The sequence below is a fragment of the Artibeus jamaicensis genome, unplaced genomic scaffold (assembly GCF_021234435.1).
Source record: "Artibeus jamaicensis isolate MK-2021 breed Jamaican fruit bat unplaced genomic scaffold, CSHL_Jam_final contig_867, whole genome shotgun sequence".
NCBI lineage: Eukaryota > Metazoa > Chordata > Mammalia > Chiroptera > Phyllostomidae > Artibeus > Artibeus jamaicensis.
The window spans coordinates 7,840,288-7,857,130 of record NW_026521995.1 but is presented as its reverse complement, the minus strand read 5'-3'; the positions used below and the strand labels follow the sequence as shown (position 1 = coordinate 7,857,130).

General features: G+C 37.8%; 1 protein-coding gene and 1 pseudogene across 4 annotated transcripts in view; both read right to left on the bottom strand.

Moving 5' to 3' along the window:
- MPP7 (MAGUK p55 scaffold protein 7) overlaps nucleotides 1–16,843 on the bottom strand; it is a 245,426-nt gene that overhangs the window by 187,434 nt on the left and 41,149 nt on the right. Inside the window, exon 2 of one of the 4 annotated variants that reach the window (XM_037140833.2) lies at nucleotides 16,618–16,746. The exons of the other annotated variants lie outside the window; for them this stretch is intronic. The gene's annotated coding sequence lies outside the window, so the exon portion shown is untranslated. The remainder of the gene's footprint in view (nucleotides 1–16,617; nucleotides 16,747–16,843) is intronic. 4 annotated transcript variants of the gene reach the window in all.
- LOC119045967 (60S ribosomal protein L13-like) overlaps nucleotides 2,657–16,843 on the bottom strand; it is a 29,540-nt pseudogene continuing 15,353 nt past the window's right edge.

Sequence of the window (16,843 nt, the reverse complement as noted above, 5' to 3'; positions counted from 1 at the left end):
AGAAATTGCTTGATGGGTTTCACACACAGCAATGCTATATCATCAGCAACTGTCCTACAATTCAACCCAATTTTTTAATATATTTATTTTTTATTGTTTTTCAAGTACAGTTGTCTCCATTTTCCCCATCTCCCACTGTCCCACCCACTCCCACCTCCCACCCTCAATCCTACCTCGTGTTGGCTTTGTCCATGGGTACTTTGAACACGCTCCTTGCCTACCCTTCCCCTTTTTTCCCCATTATCCTCCTCTCCCCTCCCCTCTGATTATCATCAATCTGTTCTTTATTCCAATGTCTCTGTTTATATTTTGCTTACTTGTTTGTTTTGCTGATCAGGTCAATTTTGACACTTGCTACATAGCATCAGATTTCACAGGTTGCTAAGTCCTACAAGACTGTCCTCCCCCTTCAGATGTCCATCAAAAGCCGAGGTGTCACCTGTGCTTTTAATCAATTACCTATAAATCAGAGGTTCCCAAAACCCCATCCTCGGGCTTAACCTGCTAGAGCCGTTCAAAGAACTCAGGAAAACATTTACTTCCTAGTTTGCCAGTTTATTATAAAAGGACACACTCAGGCACAACCAGTGCTGAAGAGATACATAGGGCCAGGTATGCGGGAAGGGGCTTTAAGAATCTGGTCCCTTTGCATCATTGGCCATTGACAACTGATTCGACCTACAGCCGCTTTCAAGTGGGAGTGGGGCAGAAAGTTTCAAACCCCTCACCAAGGCTGATCCCCTGGCAACCAGCCTGCATCCTTTAGAGGCTTTCTAAAAGTCACCTCATTAGCATAAACTAAAGTGTGGTTGAACAAGCCACCTTTATCACTCTTACCACTTAGGATATTCCAAGGGTTTTAGGAGCTCTGTGCCAAAAAACTGAGGAAGAATAAATATATATATTTTTTTCAGATAATATTACACACACCTAATTCAGATGAACGAGAAGTCAAGTACTGGATCCCATTTCCAAACACATTTCCTCTTGAGTTGGGGAGATGATTCAAGAATATGAAAAGTTAATATTAATTAACTCTCATCATAAACATTTAATAATTATATTAACATCCTATCATCTCAAGACATCATAATTATACCCAGTAATCCAACTGTAGATTAGTTCACCAGACGCAAATACTCTAAACTTTAGTTACATTTTCAAAATGCAACAGAGACCCTGCTTGGGTGACTCCGCCAGTTGGAGCGCTGTCCCGTACCACAGAAAGTTGCCAGTTTGGTACCGGGTCCTAGGTTGCGGATTCCAACCCTGGTCAGGGTGCATATGGGAGACATCACAAAGGTCTCTCCCTCTGTCGCTCTCCTTTCTTTCCTCTTCACAACCAATAAGCATATCCTCAGGTGATCATTTTTTGAATGCAACAGAGCAAAGAAATAACACAAACGAAAATAAACTCTTTTACAAATCTAATACCAAATATTTTTAAGCTCAATTTTTAAAATCTAGTTGAAGATTTTTTAAAAGCTGAAAGACTGATTATGTTAGCAAATGCATGAAGCAAACTGGTATCTGTTAAGATTATTTAAACCTTCATAAATGGTAACTGTAAGAAAAAAAAGAGGCAATAAATAGCTCAGTGGTATAAATCTGCTTATATGAGATCTGTCCAGAAAGTATCCAGCCCCATGCTATTGAAAAAAAGACATTTAGTGAAAAAGCACAAGAACCACTGTACGCAGGACAATGGTGCCTCAGTCCCCTTCAGAGAAAGCACCTTGGGACTTCACACAGTTGTCCCAATAGCTATCAGCTGCCCCTTTACATTTTCCTGAATCTTATGGACAGTCTGAAATCTCTTCCCGTTCAAGGGTGATTTTAGTTTTGGAAAAAGCCAGAGTCCCAGGGTGCCAAATCTGGGCTGTTATGGGGGCTGAATCACCTGAGTGATCTGATGTTTTTGCAAAAAAAACCTGCACAACACATAGTGCATGAATGGGCACGTTGTCATGAAGCTGCCAATCACCAGTTGCCCAAAGCTGCAGCCTTCTGAATCATCCAAATAGTTTCCGCAATGTTCAAGCTTAATGCAAAATCTGATGCAGATTCATTGCTCTACTAGCTCGGTCATTTTGAATGTGATGGCCACACAGTACACATGCTCACTCATGGGGGCATCTACCACCCCCACTGACTAGTTCAGTGAAGTTGTCATTGTTCACACATGGGCATTCCAGTCCACTCTCCTTGGCTGCCAGGTTACCTCAATGTCACACAAACTGTTCTCATTATATAAACAATGGTTGGACTCTTTCTAGACAGGTTCTCATATAAAAAGGTATTTCTATCAGCAATACTCAGAGTGGTCTGCAGACCCTTATGGACTCTAAAGCCCTCTCAGAGGGGTCCGTGAGGTGAAACTGTTTTCATTAAAATACTTTTTAATATCTTAATGGTATATTAATATATTGGCACATTAATTGTGACTATTCATATATTGACAGTATTTTAATATTTGTAACTTTTTAATAAAAATACAATGTCATTTGCCTTCGGCACTGTGTCTGCCCTTGCACCAATGATGAAAAGCTATGGTGGGCAAAACCACTGGTGCCCAAATGAAATTATCCCTCTTTGTATCCTCTACTTCCAAGCATGCTCATTTTAAACAGAGAAAAACGTTCACTTTAGAATGTCCTTAATGAGCAGTAACAATTAACTGACTTCTTTTATTATAAGTTGCCATCAGTACTTTCTTTTCAACATCTTGTTCTGCAGCCTCCTTGGCTCTTTCTGCCCAGCGCCAAAAAGCCGGGCAGTGGCACAGGTCTTGCAAAGACTGACGAACGTCTTGAAGCTGTCCTCCTCGGCAGTGACTCTGGTTTGCTCCTTCTTGTAGACATTCCATATGGGCATGACTGGTCCTGCCAGTTGCGTGTCCAATCTGAATTCTTCAGCAGCACTGTATCTGTTCTTGAGCCCCGGGGACTGCTGGGGAAGGGTAGGAGCTTGGAGCAGGACTCCTTCAGCCTCTGCATGCGGGCCGTCAGGGACCCCATGGACTTGTTCCACCTCCTCAGATCCACAAGATCCCAGTGGTCTCAGCCACCTTTCTGTGGATGCCAGCCACCCTTAATTATGCCCCTTATGTCTTTCTCTGGCTTATTCCATTTAGCTTCAAGTCCTCCGGGTCCACCCATGCTGTCACAAGGGGTAAAATTTTTTTTCTTTCTTTTGTTTTTTTTTTTACAGCTGAGTTGTATTCCATTGTATAGATGTACCATTGCTATTTCATCCACTCAACTACTGACAGTCACTTGGGCTGCTTTCAAATTTTGACTAATGTAAATAACACTGCAATAAACATAGAGGTGCATATATTCTTTTGAATTAATGTTTCAGGTTTCTTCAAATTCCCAAAAAGGGGAAGTGCTTCATGATGAGACAGTTCCATTTTTAATTTTTTCAGGAAACACCACACTGCTTTCAAAGGTGAATGTACCCATTTGCATTCCCATTAACAGTGCATGAGGGTTCCACTTTCTCCACATCCTCGCCAGCACCTGTTTGTTGATTTAGTGATGATAGCCATTCTGACAGGTGTCAGGTGATATCTGTTTTCATTTGTATTTTCTGATAATTAGTGACACTGAGCATCTTTTCATATGTCTATTGACCACCTCTATATTCTCTTTGGAGAAGTGTCTAATCAGATCCTTTGCCCATTTTATTTGATTTTGGGAGGGAGGTATTAAATTTTAAAACTTCATTATAAAGTTTGAATATTAATGCCTCATCAGACAGATTGGCAAATAAGTTCTCCCATTCAGTGAGTTGTCTTATCATTTGTTGATGATTTCCTCTGCTGTGAAAAAAGTTTTTAGTTTGATTTAGTCCCATAGTTTATTTTTTCTTTTGTTTCTCTTGCCTGCAGAAATATATCAGAAATAATGTGGCTACAAGAAATATCCAAGATTTTACTGCCTATGTTTTCTTCTATGGTTTTATGGCTTTGAGTCAAAAACATTTAAGTCTTTAAAACATTTTGAGTTCATTCTGGTGTGTGGTGTAAGAAAGAGGTCTAGTTTTATTTTTTCCACATATCCATCCAATTTTCCCTACACCATTTATAGGGTAACCTATCTTTAGCCCATTGTATGTTTTAGCCTCTTTTGTCAAATATTAATTGACTATAAAGATGTAGGTTTAATATCTGGGCTCTCTATTCTCTTCAATTGATGTATGTGTCTGTTTTTACACGAATACCATGCTGCTTTAATTACTGTGGCAGTGAAGTACAGTTTGATATTAGGTAATGTGATTCCTCCAACTTTGTTCTTTCTCAACATCACTGTTGGTATCCAGAGTCTTCTCTGGTTCCACATAAATTTTTGGAATATTTGTTTTAGTTCTGTAAAATTAGTATCTTGATATGAATTGCACTGAATCTGTAGATTGCTTAGGCTTTTATGGATAGCTTAATGATATTAATTCTTTCTATTTATTAAAATGATATATACTTCTAATTACTTGTATCTTCTTCAGTTTCTTTCTTCAGCATCTTATAAATTTCCAAGTTCAAGTTTTTCACATTCTTGATTAAGTTTATTTCTAGGTATTTTATTTTTTGAAGCAATTGTGAATGGGATTGTTTCCTTAATTTCCCTTTCTCATAGTTCATTATTGTTGTATAAAAATGCAACTGATTTCTGGATATTAATTTTTTATCCTGCTACTTTACTGAATTCATCAGTTTTAGTAGTTTTTAAGTGGAATCTTTAGGGTTCCCTACATACAGCATCATGTCATCTGCAAATAATTTACTTCTTCCTTTCAAATTTGGATGCTTTTTATTTCTTCTTGTCTGATTGCTGTGGCTAGGACTTCCAGTACTATGTTGAATTAGAGAAGCAAAAGTAGACATCCCTGTCTTCTTCCCAATCATAAGGGAAACACTTACAGTTTTTGCCCATTGAGTATAACATTGGCTGTGGGTTTGTCATATACGACCTGGATTACAGCAATGAATGTTCCCTCTGTTCCCACTTTGCTGAACATTTTTATCTTAAATGAGTGCTGGGTTTTATCAAATGTTTTTTCTGCATCTATTAATACAATCATAAGGTTTTTATCCCTCGATTTTGTTTATGTGATGTATCACATTTATTGATTTGCAGATACTGCACCAACCTTGTGCCCCCAGAATGAATCCCACTTGATCACAGTGTGTGATCTTGTATGTATTGCTGCACTCGGTTTCCTAAGATTTTGTTGAGGATGTTAGCATCTATGTTTATCAGGAATACTGGCCTGTAATTTTTCTTTGTGGTGTCTTTATCAGGTTTTGGAATTAGGATAATGCTGGCCTTATGAAATGAGCACGAGAATCTTCCCCCCTCTTGGATATTTTTAACTAGTTTGACAAGGAGAAGTGTTAGGTCTTCTCTGAACATAGTAAAATTCACTGTAAAGCCATCAGATCCAGCGGTTTGGTTTGCTGGGAGTTTTTGCTCGGTTACTGCTTCAATTTCACTAGCTTAAGTGTTCTGACTCTTCCTGATTTAGTTTTGGAAGCGTGTATGTTTCTAGGAGTTTATCCATTTCGTCCAGACTGTTTAATTTGTTGGCTTACAGTTGCTCATATTTTCTTAAAATCCTTTGTATTTCATTGGTGTCAACTGTTACCTCTCTTTCATTTCTGATTTTACTTATTTAGGTCCTCTTTCTCTTTTTCTTGATGTGTCTGGTTAATCAAGATTTGTCAATCTTTTTTATCTTTTCAATGATAAGCTCTTGCATTCATTGATTATGGGTACTATTTTTCTAGATTATTTCATTTATTTCTGCCCTGATTTTTTATTATTTCCTTCTTTCTACAAACTTTGGGCTTTGTTTGTTGTTTTTTTACAAGTTCTTTTAAGTGCAAAGTTAGATTGTGTATTTGATTTTTTTTCTTGTTTCTTGACATAGGCTTGTAATGCTATAAACTTCCCTCTTAGGACAGCTTTCCCTGTGTCCCACAGATTTGGGGTTGTTGTGTTCTCATTTTCATTGGTTTCGAAGTATTTTAATTTCTTCCTTGATCTCATGGTTAACCCATTCATTGTTTAGTAATGTTATTTAGTTTCCATGTCTTTGTTTGTTTTCTAGTTTTCTTCTTGTTATTGATTTCTTATTGGTCAAAGAAGATGCTTGATATGATTTTAATCTTAAACTTTTTGAGACTTGTTTTGTTTTCTAATATGTGGTTATTCTAGAAAATGTGCCATGTGTACTACGAAAGATCTTTTCATTCCTTTACTTTTAGTCTGTGTGTATCTTTCAATCTGAGTTGGATCTCTTGAAGACACCATACAAATATACACACGCACATACACACATATATATGTCTTGTTTTCATATCTATTCAGCTACCCTATGTCCATTTGTTGGGGCATTTAAGCCATTTACATTTAAAATAATTACTGATATATATGTATTAAAGTAGGCCCTTTTACATTCTTGTAATACTGGTTTGGTGGTGCCAAATTTCTACTTTAGCTTTTCTTGTCTAGGAAGCTCTTTATCTCTACTTCAGTTCTACATGATCGCTTTCTTGGGTAAGAGTAGTCTTGGTTGTAGGTCCTTGCTTTTCATCACTTTGAATATATCTTTCCAATCCCTTCTGGCCTGAAATGTTTTTGTTGAGAAATCAGATGACAGTATCACTGATGGTCCCTTCTAGGTAACTAACTGCCTTTTCCTTCAGGCTTTTAAGATTCCTTGTCTTTAAGTTTTACCATTTTAATTATGATGTGACTTGGTGTGGGCTCTTTGGATCCATCTTGTTTGGACCCACTCTACGCTTCCTCCACCTGTGTGTCTATTTTCCTCACTAGGTTAGGGAAGTTTCAGCCATTATTTCTTCAAATAACTTCTTGATCAACTGTTCTCTCTCTTCTCCTTCTGGTACCCCTGTGATGAGTATGCTGTTACTCTTCATGTTGTCCCAAAGGTCCCTTAAACTACCCTCATTTTTCTTAATTCTTTTTTCTTTTTGCTGATTATTTTTTTTCTACCTTGTCTTCCAAATCATTCATTTGATCCTCTGCCTCGTCTAACCTAGTTTTTATTTCTTCCAGTGTGTTATTTATTTCAGATATTGCATTCTTTATACCTGAGTGGTCCTTTTTTATGGTTTCTATGTCCTTTTTCACGGTGTTCAGCATCCCTATAACCATTACCTTGAACTCAATATCTGATCAATTGTTTGCCTCCATTTCACTGAGCTCTTCCTCTGGAAATTTCTCTTATTTTTTTGGCTGCCTCTTTGTGTGTGTTTGTATGTATTAGGTAGATCTGCAAAGACTGGTTCAGCCCTATGTCAGATGCTGCCTGTGACTGGCTCTAGGCAACCTGTTTGGAGCTACTGCTGATAGCTCCACAGCTTGTGGTTCCCTCTGCTGAGCCTGAGTGCATTTAGAAAGGGCCAAGCTGAGCACCCAGGCCAGCTTTTACCAGTCCTGGTTCCAGATGCAGGTCAGCAAAAGTCTCAAAGCACCCAGATACCCACCTCCACTAGTAGGCTGCCTGCTAGGCTTAGTTACTGAAAGAGCCTCTGGCTGTACACCTCGGCAGGGCTTAAGCTCCACAGGGTGGGGCCAAAGGGGTTCCTGTGGATGGGGCTACTGATTGCCCCCAGGTTGATGCCACTTGAAGGGGAGTGCTCTGCCAGAGAAAGATGGCTTCTGCACTATGGGGAATGATTCAGCACAGGGTTCCTGGCTACTTACCCTTCAGCTCTCTAATCACAGTCACCAACCCCAGAGTCTCCTCATGCAGCTCTAGTCTGCTCTGCTCTCCCTCCAACAGAGCCCAGGGTAAGTGGATGCCAACAAATTTTTGTGTTAACCCTTTAAGAGAGTGGCTACACCTCTAGTTGCCTCTCCCTGGCAGACAGGAACCGCACTGCTTTTCACATCCAGATGCTATGTGGGTGCCTCTCCCAGGTCTGGTGCTTTAGGCTTGGGAACCCGGCTTGGGGTTTAGACCCCACACTTCTCAGTGGGAACCCTCCACAGTTGGGCTTTGTCTCCAGGACTTCAGCTGCCACCTGTTACAGTGTGGCCAGCCCCCTCACACCTCCACACTTCCTACCAGTCTCAATGTGGCTTCTCTAAGTCCTTGGTTATAAGGCTTCTCTCCAGCTAGTCTTCGGTTGGTCACTCGGATGACTTTTCTATAACTTAGCTGTGATTCCAGTTTGGTGCTGGGAGGAGATGTGGCTCCACCCACCATCTTGGGTCCTCACAAGAATATTTAAAACACGCAGTATCTGACTATTCAGTCAGGTCACTGGCCTCTTTCTCTTAGGTTGTTAAATAAGAAAATGACGACACAGCAATAACTGTCCAGTGTGAATGAATCAATATTATACCTGTTTTTTGTCAGACTGGCAAAAATACGTTTTGGTGTAGAACAGAATTTTACTCATCAGTTTATGTGTGCCATGTGATGAGGTTGAAGATTGCTGCCCCTAAGTATCCGTCTTCGGAAGGCTAGGTGACGAAAGGGGCGGTGCAGAGGAGACGCTCCCGCTGTAAACCAAGTGATGGCAGTCTCAAAGAAAAGCACCTGTAGGCAGGATCTGGTGAACTCGACCACTCATTTTCTTCATGGAACACCATTTTTATACTTGAAACCAACCACAGAAAGACACATTATTCAGCCTATTCAGATTAATCAGGCTTGAGAATTTGGCAAACATTTTCTCGAAAAATGAATGAAGAGTCTGAGACGTCAAAGTAAACTGACAATATGTGTTGCTAATGATGAAATACGAGCTTTCAAGCAAAAGAGAGAATTTCATAAAAACTGCATCCGCAGCCTGTTTTGCTTTGCAAGGTACCGTATTAACTGAGAAATGCAAACATGCTGGAACCCGGTTCCCACTCTGCATAGGTCCCACCAGCCTCCCAGTGGGAAGCTCTTCTGAGATCACTGGTGATATTAATAAACATGACTCTTGTTATACTGTGTCAGCTTTAGTTAGTGTACTAGTATTTCAAAATTACCAATGCAAATCAGAAAATCATGCATAAATAAAAGATTCATTCAATGTATATAATAAATCGATAGATTTTAAAGCTCCAATGTAATAAATGTATTGATATACAGGGTGGGGCAAAAGTAGGTTTATAGTTGTTTGTGTGGGAAATAATACAATAAATTAGTAAATCATAGAAGAATAAACTGTTTTGTATACTCACAACTGTAAACCTCCTTTTGTCCCACTCTGCATTTCCAGATTCCACAGTGTAACTCCAAGAAACAATCACACAACAAATTTTGGTGTTGTATCAAAAAAATACCCACAACTAATTGAACAGGCCATTACAACATGCCTCCCTTTTCCAACTACAGATCTGTCTGAGGTTGGGTTTCTCCATTTCCTTCAACCAAAACAGGCAGCAACAAATTAAAAGTAAACACCAATGTGAGAATAAAACTGTTTTTAATTATGCCAGGCATCAGAGAAATTCCCAACTAAATAATAAGTTTGTTTTGGGGAACAAAGTTATTTTTTCATAAAAGTGTTATTTATGTTAACACATCACAAATTTAATGTTAATTTTAAAGAGGTGAAGTAATTTTTAATTTTGCAGTTGTAATTTCCAACATCAATATAATTCACATAAACCACATTTTTTTTTGGATCTTCAGTAATTTTTAAGAGTGCAAAAAGGTGCAGAAATCCTAAAAGTTGAGAACTGCTGTTCTGTGCCAGGGTGGGCAAACATTTTCTGCAAAAGGCAGAGAGTAAACATTTTGGGCTTTGAGGTTCCTGTGATCTCTGTCCCAACAGAGACAGAACGTGAAAGGATGGGACTGTGTTCTCCTAATGCTTTATTTCCACGAACAGGTGGAGGGCCAGGTGTTAGGACCACAGTTCTATACCATCACACCTTACCTGCTAGAGGTGTACTGATCTAAAAAGTAGTATATTTTCCAGTGATGTTTGTACTGGTTATTGTTTAAATATTCAAAGAAAGTTTAAATTTTTTTTAATTTTTATTATGCAAAATGATGTATAATTTTAAACGAATCATAAACAAAATCCCATTTCAATTTTGTCTAGCTGAAAAACCTTAGAATCTGTCACTAAACATAGAAAATTAAAAATAAGTTTTACTTCTGGCAACATTTTAGGGCACTCTCGTTAAGAAAACATGCTTTATACAACCAAACACAAAAAAGAATCCTAGATTTTAAAAAAGAAAAGGGGGAAATCATGTGTGATGCAAACATCCCACATTTTATAAACTCAGCAGGGCTCGATTATTATATAATATGAAACTCACAGACTTCCTTTCCACAAATGGAAATAAAAATGCCAAAGCAATGAAAAAGAAGAAGCCCACTGAAAGAATCCTATAAAACTTTTTTTAAAAAAAAGACTTAAAAGAGCAAACAAGAGAAATGCTGCTTTGTAATCCCCAGGTTAAGACACCCGGGCTTTAAGGTTGCTAGGAAAGTCTGCAAGGAGCTCTAGCCCACTCACCCAAGTAACCGTGACATGAGTTCATGAGGGCCTTCCCCTGGGCAGTGCTCTGAGTGGGAAGATACACACCGTCAGTCTCACAGTCACTCGGTCACTCAACTGTCCCTTGTCTGGAGCACAGGTGGCATGAATGAACTGGCACGCACCAGCCACGACCCCCTTCCACACTACTCAAACCATCTACGACAGTTAGTGCCCTGGGGCCCAGGGCTTTCTCGCAGACTGTGCTCAAGCAAAGCCAGCAGCATGTGCTGGTGCCAGGCACCTCCCCCACCTCCTCACAGTGGGACACTTCTTGTCTGATCATGACCTCTTTTTCATTATAATTTTTACCACCCACTAGTCTTCAAGGTTACACCACTCACCATCAATGACCCACTTTTTTGCCCCTGTATTCTCTTTCCTTGAATTGTTGGGGGCAGCAGAGAATAACTTCTTCATTACATTTTCCTTGACTAATTCTGAATATCTAGATCCATCCAGCATCCCACCAGCATCCCCTCAAGTCCTCTCTATTGGAAAAACCAATCTTATAATCATTTTTTTAAATTGAGATGTATCGATGTTTTAAATTTTTGTTGGGCTGACATCCCCCACTAGATTTCCTTTAGGGTGAAACCCATATCATCATAGGTCCCTCAAAATGACACAACGGCCTCTGTTCAGAAGTACTTCTACATGTGGCCAACTCCAGCCTTCCAGGAGCTCCCTGTCCCTTCAAGGTCAGATTAACGTCATTACTTTACTTATGGGGAGACAGCCCTGACCAATGAAAAAAGCACACACTTGGAAACGAGACAGACCGGCTCTGCCTTACTGACCCCATGAGTTTAGCCAGGCTATTTAGTGAAATGAGATTAAATGCAATGACATAAGTAAAACACCTAACCTAGAGTGGCCAATCAACACATGACAGCTTTCATTAACACTTTTCAACCTCATTTCATCACTCTCCATTTCTCACTTCCTCCAATTTGCATATTTTTAAGAGGGCCTGTATTGAAAAGAATAGAGTCTTTTATAAGAGACAGACCAGTCTTTTGATTTTACCACTTACTACAGGCACAACTTACAAGGTATGAGACCTTGGAAAACCAAATAAAATAACATTTGTTTATATACATAATGTTATTATACATTTATAATATATGTATATGTAAATATTAGAAAAAAATAACATTGAGTGAACACAATTTCCAAGACTCAAGATGCATTGTTTCATTTAATGCTCAAGATGATCCTATGATATAATCACTGCTATCACCATCATACAGATGAGGAATCTGAATTTTAAGCAACTTGCCCTGAGCCCACAGTTTGAAGGGATTCTAAGCATGTAAGAACCTAATGCCTACACCATTAACCACGCTATACAATGTTACCTTTTAACCCAATTTTCTCAGGTATCAAACGGAAATAATATCTATGACTCATTCACTTAATGTTGTATTCACTTAATACTTAAGGCAGTGGAAACACACCAGATGCTCAAATATTAGCTCCCGCCTTCTCACGACATTTTTCCCCTAATGTCCCTGTCTTATCTACTCTGTTTGTTTACAAATTAAGAAAACTGCCCATTTCACATCCACATCCTCTAACTTACTACACCTTAGGCATGTGCCTTCTCTGATAGACCCAGAACCTCAGACAGATTTGGAAAACAATTTCTCAGCCTTCAACCCATTTATTTTTTTTAACACTTTAGATTGCATCCACAAAATCCATACCCTGTAAGAGTTCCAAAACCCATGGTCACATCTTGCCAGGTGGCAAAGGATTGTTCCCCTATGTTCCATACAGTTACAGTAAAGTATGGAATATGTCAAAAGCTCAGGAACATAATTCAAAGTCTACTGAATCTTATGAACAGAATGTCACCACAGAATTAACCTCAAATCATAGTAATTCCAAAAGGTCATGAGAAGCCTGAAAGTATATCAGCCAATGAAGCAAGTCTTATTAAGATTACGTTTCACTGTCTATCCAAATTAGTATGCATAAAGATCAAATGTTTATTAAAGAGCTAAATTTAACATTAAATTACAACAGAATTATACCCCTTTAGCAATAAAGCCTCTACCAGAATAAAATCAAAATAAATCCAAAAAGAAGGAAAACTGAAAATCCACAAACATATGAAAATCAAGCAATATACTCTAAAACAACCAATGAGCCAAAGAGGAAATCAACGAAAATGAAAAAAAATATGAAATCTTATGGGATGAAGTAAAGCACTGCTAAGAGGGAGTTCACAGCTGTGAACACTTATGTTAAAAAAGAATAAAAATCTACCCTGGCTGGTGTAGCTCAGTGGATTGAGCCCGGGCCTGTGAAGCAAACGGTCACCGGTTCAATTCCCAGTCAGGGCGCATGCCTGGGTTGCAGGCCAGGTCCCCAGTAGGGGACATGTGAGAGGCAATCACACATTGATGTTTCTCTCCCACTCTTTCTCCTTCCTGTCCCCTCTCTCTAAAAATAAGTAAATAAACTATTTTTTAAAAAAGAAGAAGAAAAATCTAAAATCAATAACTCGACTTTATAACACAAGGAACTGAAAAAGAACAGAGTTAAAAGAGGAAGGAAATAATAAAGACTGCAACAGAAATAAATGCAACAGAGAGGAAAAAATAATGAAACTAAAAGCTGGGCTCTTTTTTACGAAAGATTAAAAAAACTGACATCCTTAGCTAGACTAAGAAAAGAGAAAAAACTCTAACTGATCAGAAGTGAAAAGAGAGATGCCACAGAACTAACGAGGATTACAACAGACTACCAACACGTGTACACCAACAAGTTGGATAACCTAGAAGAAATGAATAAATTCCTAGAAACATATAACCTACCAAGACTGAACTGTAACAAAATTTAAAACTCTAAGAAGACCTATAACAAATGAGATAGAAACAATCATCAAAAAATTCCCAACAAAGAAAAGTCCAGGACCAGATGACTACACTGGAGAATTCTACTATTAAAGAATTAACATCAAACCTCCTTCGATTCTTCCCCAAAATTTACGAGGTGGGAACACTGCCGAGCCCCATCTATGAGGCATCATCCTAAAACCGAAGCCAAACAGAAAACACTAGAAGAAAACTACAGACCAATATCCCTGATGAATTGTAATTTAAAATCCTCAAAAAATTCTATCAAAAAAATTTCAACAGCACATTAAAATGATTTATATACAATTACCAAATGGGATTTTCTCCCTGGAATGCAAGTATGATCCAACATATGAAAATCAATCAATGTGCTACACCACATTAACAGAATAAAGAACAAAACCATGTGATTATCTCAATTCACACAGAAAAAGCATGTGACTAAATTTAACACCTTTCATAATTAAAACATGCAATAAACTAGGAATAGAAGGAAATTTTTATTTGCATCAACATAATAAAGGCCACATATGAGAAGCCCACAACTAACATATTCATTGGTAAAAGATCGAAAGCTTTTCCTCTAAGGTGAGGAACAAAGCCATGATGCCTGCTCTCACCACTTCTATTCAACATAGTAAAAGTTGTAGCCAATGCAATTAGGCAACAAAAAGAAATAAAAGACATGCAAAGGGAGAAGGAAGAAGTGAAAATGACATTATATGAACTTATATGCAGAAAACCTTAAAGAGTCCACAAAAAATTATTAGAATTTCTAAACAAATTCAGCAAAATTTCAGGACAAAAAAATCCAGAGTTTCTATATAGAAACAGCAAGCAATTGTAAAAAGCAAATTAAGGGAACAATCATATTCACAGTAGCATCTAAAAGAATGAGATATTTAGGAATAAACTCAACAGAGAAGGTTGAAAGAACTCCATACTGGAAAAACTATAAGACATCACTGAATGAAATTAACACAAACGAATGGAAAGACATCCTGTGTTCACAAACCAGAAGATTTAAAATTGTGAAAATATCCATATTGCCCAAAGCAATCTACAGATTCAACGCAATCCTTGTCAAAAAATCCCAATGACATTTTTTGCAAAAATAGAAAAACTACACTACGATTCACGGGGAGCCTCAAGGGACCCTAAAAATCCAAAACAACCCTGAAAAAGAAGAAAAAAGTTGGAAGCCTCATACTTTGTAATTCCAAAATACATTGCAAAGCTACAAAACCAAAACAGACTGCTACTGGCATAAAGACAGACATACAGGCCAATGAAACAGAATAGCGAGCCTGGGGCAGGTGGGCAGGGAGAACCCTCATACCATCAATGACCTTCAACGAAGCTGCCATGACAACTCAATGGGGAAAGAACAGTCTTTAACAAATGGTGTTAAAAAAAATGGATGTCCATAAGCAAAAGAACTGTGTTGGACCCATATGACACACCAGGCCCCAAAATTAACACAAAATAGATTAAATCCTAAATGTAATACCTCTAACTATAAAACTCCTAAAAGAAAATGTAAGGGAAAAATTTCATGACTTTGAATTTGGTCCTAATATCTTGGATATAACACCAAAAGCACAAGAAACGAAAGTAAAAATAAGACAAATGGGACTACATAAAACTTTAAAAACTTCTGCAAAACAAAGGATACGATCAACAGAGTGAAAAGAGGACCTACAGAATGTGATATTTAGAAATCATATCTTAGAAGGAGTTAATATCCAGAATATACAATGAGCTCCTACAACTCAACAACAACAAAGATGAAAGAGAAATGAGCTGAGAAACCTCAAGAGACATTTTTCCAAAAAGCACATGCCAACAAGCATATGAAAAGATGTTCAACATCTTTAATTATTAGAAAAAGTGCAACTCAAAATGGGACATCACCTCACACCCGTTTGTTTATTAGGTACAGATTTTCAGTTCTGGAGAGCTGTTACGTGACAATGTGAATATATTCAAAACTACTGAACTGTCGCTCAAAAAGATTAATAAGGTGAATTTTATATTATGTGCTTATACCACAATTACTTTATAAAATTAGTGCAACACCTGAAAACAAAGGAAGAAAGGAAATTACTACAAACTACTAGCCAGAATAGTTGCCCAATAACCCGAGATTATTATTAAAGACGGGAAATCTTAACTCCAGCAACAAGCAAAGTGATTTAAGCAACAGTTATGAATACAAGCCAGCCTTTATAGTAGGGTGTGGAGAGCTGTCTTGGAACTCAAATTTGAAGCACATAAATCACTGCTGTACTTAGAAGCACAAATAAACACTTTGTCAGAGGGGAGGCACCAACACCAGCCAATTATGCTATACATTTGGGGTATAATAAATGGTTTTAACCATCACTGCCAATTATGAATGACAACCCAACTGCCATACCAAACAATATAATGTAGTGAACTTAACAACACTCATTTTTTTTGGAAATTTTTCTATGTATGTTTAGACAACAATATTACCAAAAAAAAATGTTTCTGTTGTTGCAATTGTTTGCTACTGAAGAACAACCCAGCCCATTTTGATTGATACACTGATCATTTGAAAAACTCAATGGTCTCATTTTTAAACAATATAAATCATTTACTCTTAGTATATACATTGTTATTACTGGGTACTAATTGATATTGTGTGATTCAACACAATAGTTCCTAAAAACATAGCTTACTAACAACATCTGCCATGAAGCTGGATATTTATCAACACAGTTTCGTGTGTTCACTGACTAGGTAACAGAAATCACCAGCTTGTCCTGTTTTGTCAGTTTCTCAGGCCCTACAACATAGCTATCAAAAAATAAGCCTCCTAAAAATCAATTCTCCTCGTGTCACAATAATTATGGCATAATGCCAAAGCTAACGGTATTTTCTCACTGAGGACAGCACTAAGGAGGTACAGTAAACGCAATGCACAGTAGTTGTTGTTGCATATTTACATGTTTATTGTTTTAATTTTATTTATTGATTTTAGAGCAAGAGAAACATCAATTTGTTGTTGCACCTAGTTATGCCTTCATTGGTTGATTCTTGCATGTGCCCTGACTGGAGATCGAACCCACAACCTTTGATGTATGAAGACAATGTTCTAACTGACCTATGTGGCTATATGTATTTTTTTTAAGCTATCATAGATAGCGAGAAAAGAAATATGTAATCTAAAAGCACCATTCGCTTATAATACAAGCAACTGTATACCGAGTTAGATTTTTGGCCATGGCAGTCTGTCTGTACATTCTTAAAGGAAATCCTCACTGTCTGGCATGGGAGCTTGAGTTCATGTTGTCCAGACTTGAACACACTCTTCTGCTTTAATGATTTCCAAAGCTGAAATCAAAAGGGAATACGCTCTTTAAAGAGCAATTCAAAATCCTACTGTCATATTACACATAAAACAGTGAATCCTATATTAACTAAAAGAAAA